This window comes from Onychomys torridus, chromosome 4 (genome assembly GCF_903995425.1).
Source record: "Onychomys torridus chromosome 4, mOncTor1.1, whole genome shotgun sequence".
Classification (NCBI taxonomy): Eukaryota; Metazoa; Chordata; class Mammalia; order Rodentia; family Cricetidae; genus Onychomys; species Onychomys torridus.
The window spans coordinates 77,897,992-77,908,474 of record NC_050446.1 but is presented as its reverse complement, the minus strand read 5'-3'; positions in this window follow the sequence as shown (position 1 = coordinate 77,908,474).

Here is a 10,483-nt window from a genome sequence, read left to right as displayed (position 1 = left end):
AATAATTCCATTATCTATCCTATTTTTGTAAGTCCAAAATGTACCTGATTAACTTTCTATCCTAACTTAATTACTAATGGAACTGTCTTATAACGTCTTTCAAATTTATACACTTACAGCTCTTAGTGAGTTTTTCTGAAATCCTTAACAAAGAAAATTATAACTATAACTAACTGATCTTCAACTCCCTCAGAGACCCAAGAAGGAAATAATACTACCTAATAAAAAATAAAAACAGAAACTGCATGCAAGCAGCTTCCAAAACAAACAAACAAAAAAGTGAGTTGACAGAAACAGCCAGCTGCCCCATGTTGGGCGCCATTTGTAGTTAGAGTTTTCCTGCCTGGTCCACAGTCAGGACAAATCTCTCTCACCCGCCACTCCCACAGTCACTCAGACCAAGTAAGCACACAGAGACTTATACTACTTATAAACTGTATGGCTGTGGCAGGCCTTTTGTTATCTGCTTCTTTTATCTTAAATTAACCCATTTCTATTAATCTATACTTTGCCACGTGGCTTGTGGCCTACTGGTGTCTTTACATGTTGCTTGTCATGGTGGCTGCTGGCAGTGTCTCTCCCCCCAGCCTTCCACCTCCCAGAATTCTCTTCTCTCTTGTCCCGCCTGTACTTCCTGCCTGGCCACTGGCCAAACAGCATTTTATTTATACAGAACAATATCCACAGCAATTATTTATTATTTTATCATTGTCTCTATTATCTCATTTTTAGATACTCCAAAACAAGTTACAGGACCATGGAGTATTTTAGTGTATTTATGAAGTGCTAGACTTTAGAGAAAACTACAGTTTTCCTCATGTATTTTGCATCAGCTAGGATGTTGAAGGGTGAGAACAGTACAGGCTTTGGAACTACAGAGAGCTGCATCTCAAATCTGGCTAGCCCACCCCTTATCAGTATGTATTTGGGCAAGCAAGCCACTGTAGCCTCATGACCCTCCTGTTCAGTGATGACAGCACTTACTTTGCATAAGTACTTTGAAGATTTAATTAGAAAGTTTCATCAGTAGCTGTCCACAGAAAATCTCTATTCTCACAGTCCCTATACCCACTGTTCTAGGTGTTGTGATTGTGATAATGGAGCAGTAAACAGAACCTGCTGCCCTCGAGATGCCTAGAGCCCAAGGGACATGCTATGTAAACACTACCTGATGTAAGGGGAGCAGCCAGTAAGGAAGTGATACCCGGACTTCCACTAGACTTCATTTAAAAGGAAAATAGACTGCTTCCTTTTCTTTGTGTGTGTGTGTGTGTGTGTGTGTGTGTGTGTATACATGCGATGTGTGTGTCTATATATGTTGATGTGTGTACTCAAGTGTGCACAGGTGTTGCATACTTGTGGAGGCCAGAGGACAACCTTGAATGTAATGTGTATTGTTTTAGATAAGGTCTCTCACTCTCAGTAGACTAGGCTGGCTGGCAAGTGAGCCCCAGGGACCAGCTTTCTCTTCCTCCCCAGAACTGAGATATAGGTATATGTCATCATGTCCAGTTGATTGCTTTCTTTTTAAACATGGTATCAAACCCATGCTTGACAGGCCAGCACTTGACTGAGCTGTCTCCTCAGAAGGTAGAATGGTGATGTCTCTGAATTCTGTGCTATCTATGTTGGAAGGGCTGCTGTGGGGCCACTGTTTCAGGACAGAAGATTGTGTTCCCTGTGGTCCTGCCTCTGAGAGCACCTCTTGGTGGTCCCTGATTTATGGTGGTCTCTTTCTCCCAGCTCCCTTCTGCAATGTGCTAGCTTCCATCTGTAGGACCAGCAGAATGAGGTGGTATTGTGGGACATAGATTCTAATGCTAGGCTTAGAAGACAATGGGACTTCTGCCTTAAATATTCCTCTTCTGCCTCCCTCAGATGAGTTACTCTGAGGGAGACTTGCTGCCATGCTGTATTAACCTAATGATGGTTTCCACAAAGGGAGAAACTGGGGTCTCCCAACAATGGCTATGTCAGTGTACTGGGATACCCTAGCCTCAACCACTTTGTCAGATAGTTGTATCATTGGCTAACAATGAGTACAATTTTATGGGAGGCCCTGAGCAAGACTCATTCCAATAAATAATTCTCACACACCTTAACTGTTAGAAAACTAAATATTTGTTACTTTGTATATTTTGTCTTTGAGAATATTATTTGAGCATTCTTGGTCGTGATGCCTCCTAGGTCCATTCTCCTTATATTCTGCCATCAGCCAGATGACACAAGGTTAGCCCCTGGGTTCTTAGACTAGGATTGGCCCTTCTGTAGCAGCCATGAGTGGGCCTTTCTTCCTTCAGAGATGATAATCCTGGCCCTACTGCAAATTGAGAAGTCACAGGACATTTGTTTCCCCCTTGGGCCTATTTTATCTACACATTGTGACACACCAGTTAAGAAAGCTTTCACCTGAGCCCCTGAGGAGAACTGTCCCTTCAAAATCATTCTATTGTTGTCTTCACATTTCTCCCTGGAGATTAGGCTCAGGGTGTGGGGCACTCATGCTACAGCAGGTGAGCTCTCCTCTAGTCTTGTTAGGGCACGAACTGAGACTATCAAGGCACAGGCTGATAATGATTTCAAGGTCAAGCCAGGTCTTGGAGATTCAGAGTCTAAGGCCTTAGGCAAAGCCTGGCCCTCTAAGAAGCTGCTAGGTTCATCTTGCTGTAATCAAAACGAGTCAGGACTGCTCACACTGGGAAGAGCTCAGGACTGTGTGTATTTGAGGGTATGCATGTGTGGTCATGTGCACTGGACACCAAGTAGGTACTAAACCACATTTTTTTCTACCGTCCGTGTGTGTGTGTGTGTGTGTGTGTGTGTGTGTGTGTGTGTGTGTGTTCATGTTCATATGGGCAAGTGTAACTATGCATGTGTTACAGTGTGTGTGTAGAGGTCAGAGGTCAGTCCTCCCCCCTCCTTTTGTGAGACAGGGTCCCTCACTGTTCACTGCTGTGTACATCAGGCTTAGCAGGCTGAGGGACCTCAGCAGGTTCTCTCTTTTTCTGCCTTCCATCTTGCTGTGGGAGTTCTGGGATTGACAGTTCTACAGTGCTGCATCTGACTTGATGTGGGTTCAGGGAATCTAAACTCATGTCCTCACACGTAAGCAGTAAGTGCTTTATCCACTGAACCATCTCTCCATCCCCTATATCACATTTCTTCTTCCATTCAGCATCATGCATTTCTGAACACACAAGGAATATGGGAATATTGTGTATCTTCCAGTTTCTGGGACTATATGCCAAAGATAAACTTTTCTTATTCATTTTAACACTAAAAAAAAAATCACTTCTTCATGCCATAAAAAGAACAAATCACCAAAGAACCCTCAGACTGATTACCTAACAAAGTGTGTGTGTGTGTGTGTGTGTGTGTGTGTGTGTGTGTGTGTTTCAATCTTCTGTGAGGCACATACTATTGGAAGCTATACTAACCTACTGCATTTGTTTCCTCCTCAAGTTCCTATCACAGTCCATTTTCTTGCTTCCTCAGAGCTCATACTTCATAAGCAGAGGTGAGTCTAAATCTAGGGTGTGTGGGTTTTAAGGAAAGACCCCTGCACTTTCCATCACACACATTGCTTCCGACTGAGCATGGGTGACATGGTCCTTCAGTCTCTAACTGCATGGTCACCCTGTTGAGCGAAGAGACTATGTGCATGTGAGGGCTCCTTGGAAAAGACAGGCCTCTGTGCTGCCATTCATTAGCAACAGAGTGCTTCTACATCAACTGTTTTTCTATTTGGAAAGTTTCATTTGGACAAAGCATTTCAAAGCAAAACCAAACTGAATCCAGCTGGAAAATCCAGAATGTACTAACCTCAATGTCTTGGGAATGTCTAAGACTTAAAGTTCTGGTCCAGCTCCCCACTCCCTGAGCCATCTGTGTGCCGATATCAGGGAAAGGCCAGGGCTGGACTTGGTACAAGATGATGGCCATTCTCTTCCAGTTAGGCTCAGCTTCAGAGTTTAGGTGCCTGGGAGATGGTGAAGCAGAAGATGCAGAGAAACATTAGACTGAAGAGATTCACTATCTAACAGCCTAATCACCAAACCTGCAACCCAGCTGGTATCCTAATGTCTGCCTACCAACTTTGGACTCAGACATATCTAAATTTTTTTTTTCCCCAGGACACAGCAAATTCCTCTACTCCGCCAAGCCTCAGGTCATCCTCATTGGTAAATAGGAGACTTGAATAATGACCATTTCACAAAGTGGTTAAGGAGGTAAGAGAACACACAGAGGCAGCCCTGGAGATGTCATGAATCGAACATTTCCCATACACAGGCAGGCGTTCTGCTGAGAGTCTTTATTCATCGCTCCAGTGAGTCTTCCCAGCAATCCCACAGAGGGAGGGTTTGATCGGTGACTGGTTACTTAAGAAGCAACCATCGAGTGGGAGTTATCATTATTGCTGTGACAAGGACATGGTGTTGGGTTAGCCACGCAGGATGACTGAGTGCCCACATGCCGGACAGGCCCCTCCTTCCGGCTGCCCTGCCTGGAAGGGAGAACGGCATCCACCCAGAGCTGAGGATGTCTCTGTGATCTCTTCTGTTCAGTTTCCCTCTCTTTTGTTGTGAAGAGCTGCTCCTATCTTCAGCCCCGGTCCAATCAACTTCCTCTGACTCCAGCTGACAGTCGTCGACAAGAAGGGAAAAGAATATTTAGAAAGTGCATTAGCTTGGTTTTATATACATATAAATTACATAGATGTACATATACATGTACAGGCCAGAGGTTAATGTCAGCTCTCTTCCTCAACTGCTTTCCATATTAGTTCTTGAAACATGCTCTCCCTAAATGTAAAGCACACAGATTTGGCTAGACTGGCGGCCAGGGATCCTCTTGTTTCTGCCTCTTTTGTCCCGGGAATATATGTGTATGCTGTCACTACTGGCTTTTTCAAAACACGAGTTCTAGATTAGGTTTTCATGCTTTTGTGGCACACCCTTTGCCAGCTAAGCCATCTATCTGCCTCAGAAAATGCATCAGATTTAAGATCAGAAAACCAGACCTGAGTTCTTTTTCTTCCACTTTCAGACAGAGAAGGCTAACTGCCATCTGCCACTGATGTGGGAGACTGCAGAATGGTAGTGCCTCACTAAGCCTGAATCTCCCTATGTCACAGAAGTGAAAAGGCAATGCTATGGAGGACCAACCACATGTCAAGGGAACCTTATGAACTGTCTTGATTGTTCCACACCTTGTGGTCATTGTCACCACTTTACAGGTTATAAAAAAAATGGCGGTTTAGGGATGGTGAGACTCAACCAAGATCTCCCTGCCATGATGCTGCAGAAGTAGAACTGGGATGCTAGTTAGCTGAAACCAAGTCCCAGGCACTTCCAAAGGTTACTCTTAGGCAGCCTCTCAGTTCTCCCTTTGTCCACATGTGAGGACACAATAACTTTCTACTTGCTTGGCCATTTTGTTGCTGAATATCTCTGTAAAATACTCACACATTGGGGTACACATTGCTAATGCTGTTCACAGGGCTTTTAAGGCTACAGTACCACCATCTGCAGGCCACCTAGCCTATCACATTTTGAAAATAATTTGAACATTGATAGGAGTTTCTAATTAGTTCCTGATATGGTTTCCTCTCTGCATCTTCAGGCTTAAACAAAAATGTGGCTTTGATCCCTGTCAACAAGCATGGCTACACAGCCAGGTGAGTCACACACCACTCATTCCCAGTGGCTTTCCAACGCGTGGGCATGGAACAGTACTGACCACTTAGCTTATCTAGTTTGTCTCCATAGAATCTGCTTTTTAGTACATGCCTGGAAAAATAACTCACGTGTCAGCCACCTGTGATGCCATCCTGTGAGCATACATTTAGGAAATGAAGGAACTCTTTTAGTAAGAGAGATGCCTCCTTTCTGTTTGAGGGCATCAGAGACAATCAATTGATTTAGAATCTGATGAGAGCCAGGCTCCTAGAATGAAAAAGAAAAAAGGATGACTTGGGACTTGGAAGATGAGAGCAAGTTTGGAACACTGCTGACTAACACAGATAGTAGATTATTCAATAATATGACCATGTGGGAAAATCTGGAATCTTGAAATATGCTTAAGATATGGGACTATTCCATTAATCTTACAATCTCTTGGCCATGGAAAACCAAGTATCTGGGAGAGAAATTTTCTTTTCAAGTCTGCTATATATTGGCCACCTAAACTTTCATCTTGAGATTTTAGCGTATAAGTGTATTGGTGAGGAATATATGAGCCAAAGGATAGACTTCTCTTAGGATGCTGTCTCCATTGACCAGAACAGCAGCACCGGGCTACTGTGTTGAAGTCTATGGTGGGACAAGTTTTTGGGTGGAATACAAAATAGTGGAGAAGGTGCTACATGGTCACCTTGATTCACCTTACAGTAAATGCACTCGTTCGCTCAAACAGTGGTGGTACTTGAGTGTGAAAGAAACAGCTAGGAGCGAATCTCAAAAATAATCAAGATGCTTTTCCCATTAAAATTTGCAGAGCTTAGAAAGCCAGAAAACAGTAAGTATTAGAGAGAGAGAGAGAAAGTTCATCTCTCTTCCAAGTATATGGTGCATATGCTAACAGATGTGATGAAGTTTTGCTATACACTTATCTACAGTTCCATGGAGGACTGGTTGCAGGAGCCCCTTATATACAAGACTCTCAAGGTCCTTTGTAAATTGGGATTATATTTGCAAATTCTTTTATGCACTTAAATTATCTCTGGATTACTGGTACTCCCTAATACAGTACACTACCAAGTACATAACTGTTATACTGTTGTTCTTCAAGAAATACTACAAGTAAAATGTCTGTACATGCTCAGTACAGGCATTGCACTTGCTAAATATTTTTGATCTGTAGCTTTTCAAATCTCCAGATATAGAACCCATGAATGTAGAGCTAAGTGTGTTTCTTTCTCAAATTCTTTTGTACATTAAGTTTTGAAAATATAATTCATATCAAATTATGTATCCTGCTTTCCTGCTATACTAGACCATAAGCAACCTGGACATTATTATAAATATTTATTAATATTAAAATAGCTAACCAAGTAGTGTTAGCTGCTATGTGCTAGACACAATCCAGAACCACTTTGCATTCACTTAGTTTCTGCTGGAGTGAGCAGGCTCTCTCACTGCTCTGATGGCACAAAGATGCCACCAAGGCTTAAGTATGTCTCTTCACTCACCAGCAGGCACTCACTTCAAAGCCCGACTTGGAATGTCAACACAGGTTGGCCAGGCTACAGAACATGAACTAATTTTTTCTTAAGGATCCTTGCATTGACTGCTTTTCTTCTTACTCAATAGTACAGAGAATATGGAGGCCTTACAATCAATGGCGTTTTTGAATTCGTGGAATTAGTGGTCTTATGCCAAGATTACTTACTGTATTTCTATTACCCTCCACAGGAAATGGCGCGCGCGCGCACACACACACACACACACACACAAACGGGCACACGGACACATATACACAATGCATTTCCTATTTTTCTCCATTTGTTGTCATGCTATTGTAAGCCACAAATGTTCTGAATCCCCAACAGACCGGCAGAAGTGTGGAATCTATTTAATTAAGCATTTCACATTGAGGAAGAGACAAAACACCAGGTTTATCAAACCAACATTATCTCAATGGTGGTAAAATATTCCAGCAAGTGGGAAGAATGGATCACTTGATGGTTCCCTTATCTACAGGTATTTCTGTTGGGTCACTTTTTTACCACATAAACAAGATTGGAGAAGTGAGTAAAAGATGATGGGGGAAAAAGAGAGAGCAGAGAACATGTCCATTTTCTCTCTTGGTACTATTCTTGTACAAGGCTCATCATGAAACTAGGAACACAGGCAAGTATACACTGTGTCTTCTTAACAGTACCTGTAACAGATGTGTTCACAGGGCTGTCCTTTGTTATTATCCTGATGGTCAAAGTGCTTGTGGACACGGTGGTGTGTGTGGTACTCAGTTTTTCCACCTATTCCTCTCATCCCTGTGTGACAGGATGCCTCAGACTGATGCTCAGATTTTTCCCTGAATGAATTGTTCTGTTATTACCCTCCCAGAACTGTGGAAGACCATTCTTGATGATAAAAAGGGGATTTTGGTCTCTGTACATTCTGTTTTACTAGACCCTGTGCAGACTTAACAAGAGCATCTATATACCAAGTGTGTTCTCTTTGTCACAAACCATGGGAGTAACTTAGTACAAGTGGGAGTTCATTTACACCTGTAGCATCTTCTTCTAAACAAACAATGAGCACACAGAGGACAAGAACCTGCCCATTGGCAAAGCTCATCCCACTCTGCAGTTTCTGGAGTGTATTTCATTTGGTTCATAAAGTATTTATTCTTTTTGTATGTGTGCATGTGTTATTTTTCTTTTTCATACCCACTCTCAGATCCACACCCATGCTTATGAGCCATATGTGTTTCTTCTTATGACTCACATATAAGTCTTTTAAAAAGTTATTTACTTATTATGCACTTGTTTATTTACTTGTTTTTTGATACAGGGTCTTACTGTATAGCCACATATGGCTTGGAATTTGCAATCCTCCTGAATCAGCCTTCCATGTACTGGACTACAGGGATGTACCACCATGCCCAGCCTACAACTAGGTCTTTCATTTAGTATGTCATTTAAATATATCTTTCTAGCCATGTGCTTTATTTCAATTATGTGCAAATTGCATTTAACTGCACATCTCAATCTATTTACTTTTCCCATAGAGACATTTGTGAGGCTCCCCTCACACTGCTATTTACAGCAAGTCCATTGTGTTTATAGCTACATAGTGTTCCAAGGCTAGTGCTCCCATCACCTGCCTCTCTCCTCTCCAATGGGAATGCTGGTTGCACCCAAGGCTTTGTAATCACAAACAACAATAGAGTGAACACTTTTGTACACAGTCTCCTCTTGGGTTTGTAAAGAATTTATTTGGGGAGTACAGCCAGGTGTGTGGAATCACTGGGTTTTGACTCCTCCTCAGAATGCAAGAAGGTTATGTCTGCCTGCCTTCCTCCCTCCCTACCCCCTCTTCCTCCTTCCATGCTCCCTCCCCTTCCCTCCCTCCCTCCTTCCCTCCCTCCCTCCCTCCCTCCCTCCCTCCCTTCCTTCCTCCCTCCTCCCTGTCTCTCTCTCTTCTTTCTTTCTTTCTTTCTTTCTTCCTTCCTTCCTTCCTTCCTTCCTTCCTTCCTTCCTTTCTTTCTTTCTTTCTTTCTTTCTTTCTTTCTTTCTTTCTTTCTTTCTTTCTGTCACAAGGTGAAATTCAGAAGTCACAGTGGAATTTTTTCCATTTGCATTCTCCATTTGCAGCTCACACCTAACTAGGTCTTCCATCCACGCTTGTTTTTATAGTTTGATAGGCAGCCAATTTTCTTCATCTTATAGTTTCCCAATTTTCCAGTGACCTTTGTTGACCAAGGATTGCCCTTAGTGAGTCTGCAGTCAGTATATTTATCTGCTAATCTTTTGTTTTCCACTGTCAACTTCTATTCTGTTGGCTACTTTGGTTTCTGATCAAATGTCAAATTTTTCATTATTGGTTTCAAATATGCCCTAGAGTTAATGTCTTCAACATTTGTGAGTCAATATAAATTTTCAATGATCTAGTTCCTAAAAAAATAACCAGTTGGAATTTTAATTAGATAACATTAATTCTTCATCTGAAGCCCAAGGGAAATTTTGGCTGTTGGTGACCTTGTGACTGCTGGCCCTGGGCCAGCTGTGGCACTTAGGATTGGCAATGCCAGAACATCTGGTGAAGCCAGCACTTCAAGACACTCTTGGCTCCTGGAAATCCTCTTCATGGGGATGACTCATGGTTTCATGAAAAGCTGCTGATCTCATGAGTTTCAGAAACCATTGCATGGTTGGGCAGGGACTCTCGGCTGGATGCCGTCCTGACGGCTGCCTGGAGCAACACCTCTCACTTCTTCTGAGGTGGTGACATAGCCAGAAACTAGTTCCCATCTAAACCCTGGAAAGTACCATGGGTGAAGTCATGTCCACGCATGTCAGGACCTTTATGAGATTGCTATCTTCATAGTCCCTACAACTACTTTCCACCAAATCTAAATGATGGATGGAGAAAATAAATCCAATTGTGTTGATTTCCATCCCTTGTTATTACTAAAGGAATGTGTACTAACCACTCCCCAGAAGGAGAAAAAGCTGAAATGTTCTGCTTTCAGAAATAATAAAAATGAATTGGCTTTCTGAACAACAAAGGAGAACCAGAAAAAGAAATCTCAAGGCAGAAAAACAAGACTCAAGCAAACCCATATGCCCAGAGATGACAACTACTGAAACCTTGAGCTTTTCTCTTCTGGACTCTTACAACCATTGCAAAATATTTCTTATGCTGAGGAATTCTATGGAGAGTTTTCCTTTCTTTTTGAGAAATAATGAGTTAAAATGACGGGTCCAGCCAGAGACCTCAGTCCCAGTCTCTTGTTTCTCTTCTGAGGGTTAACTAGC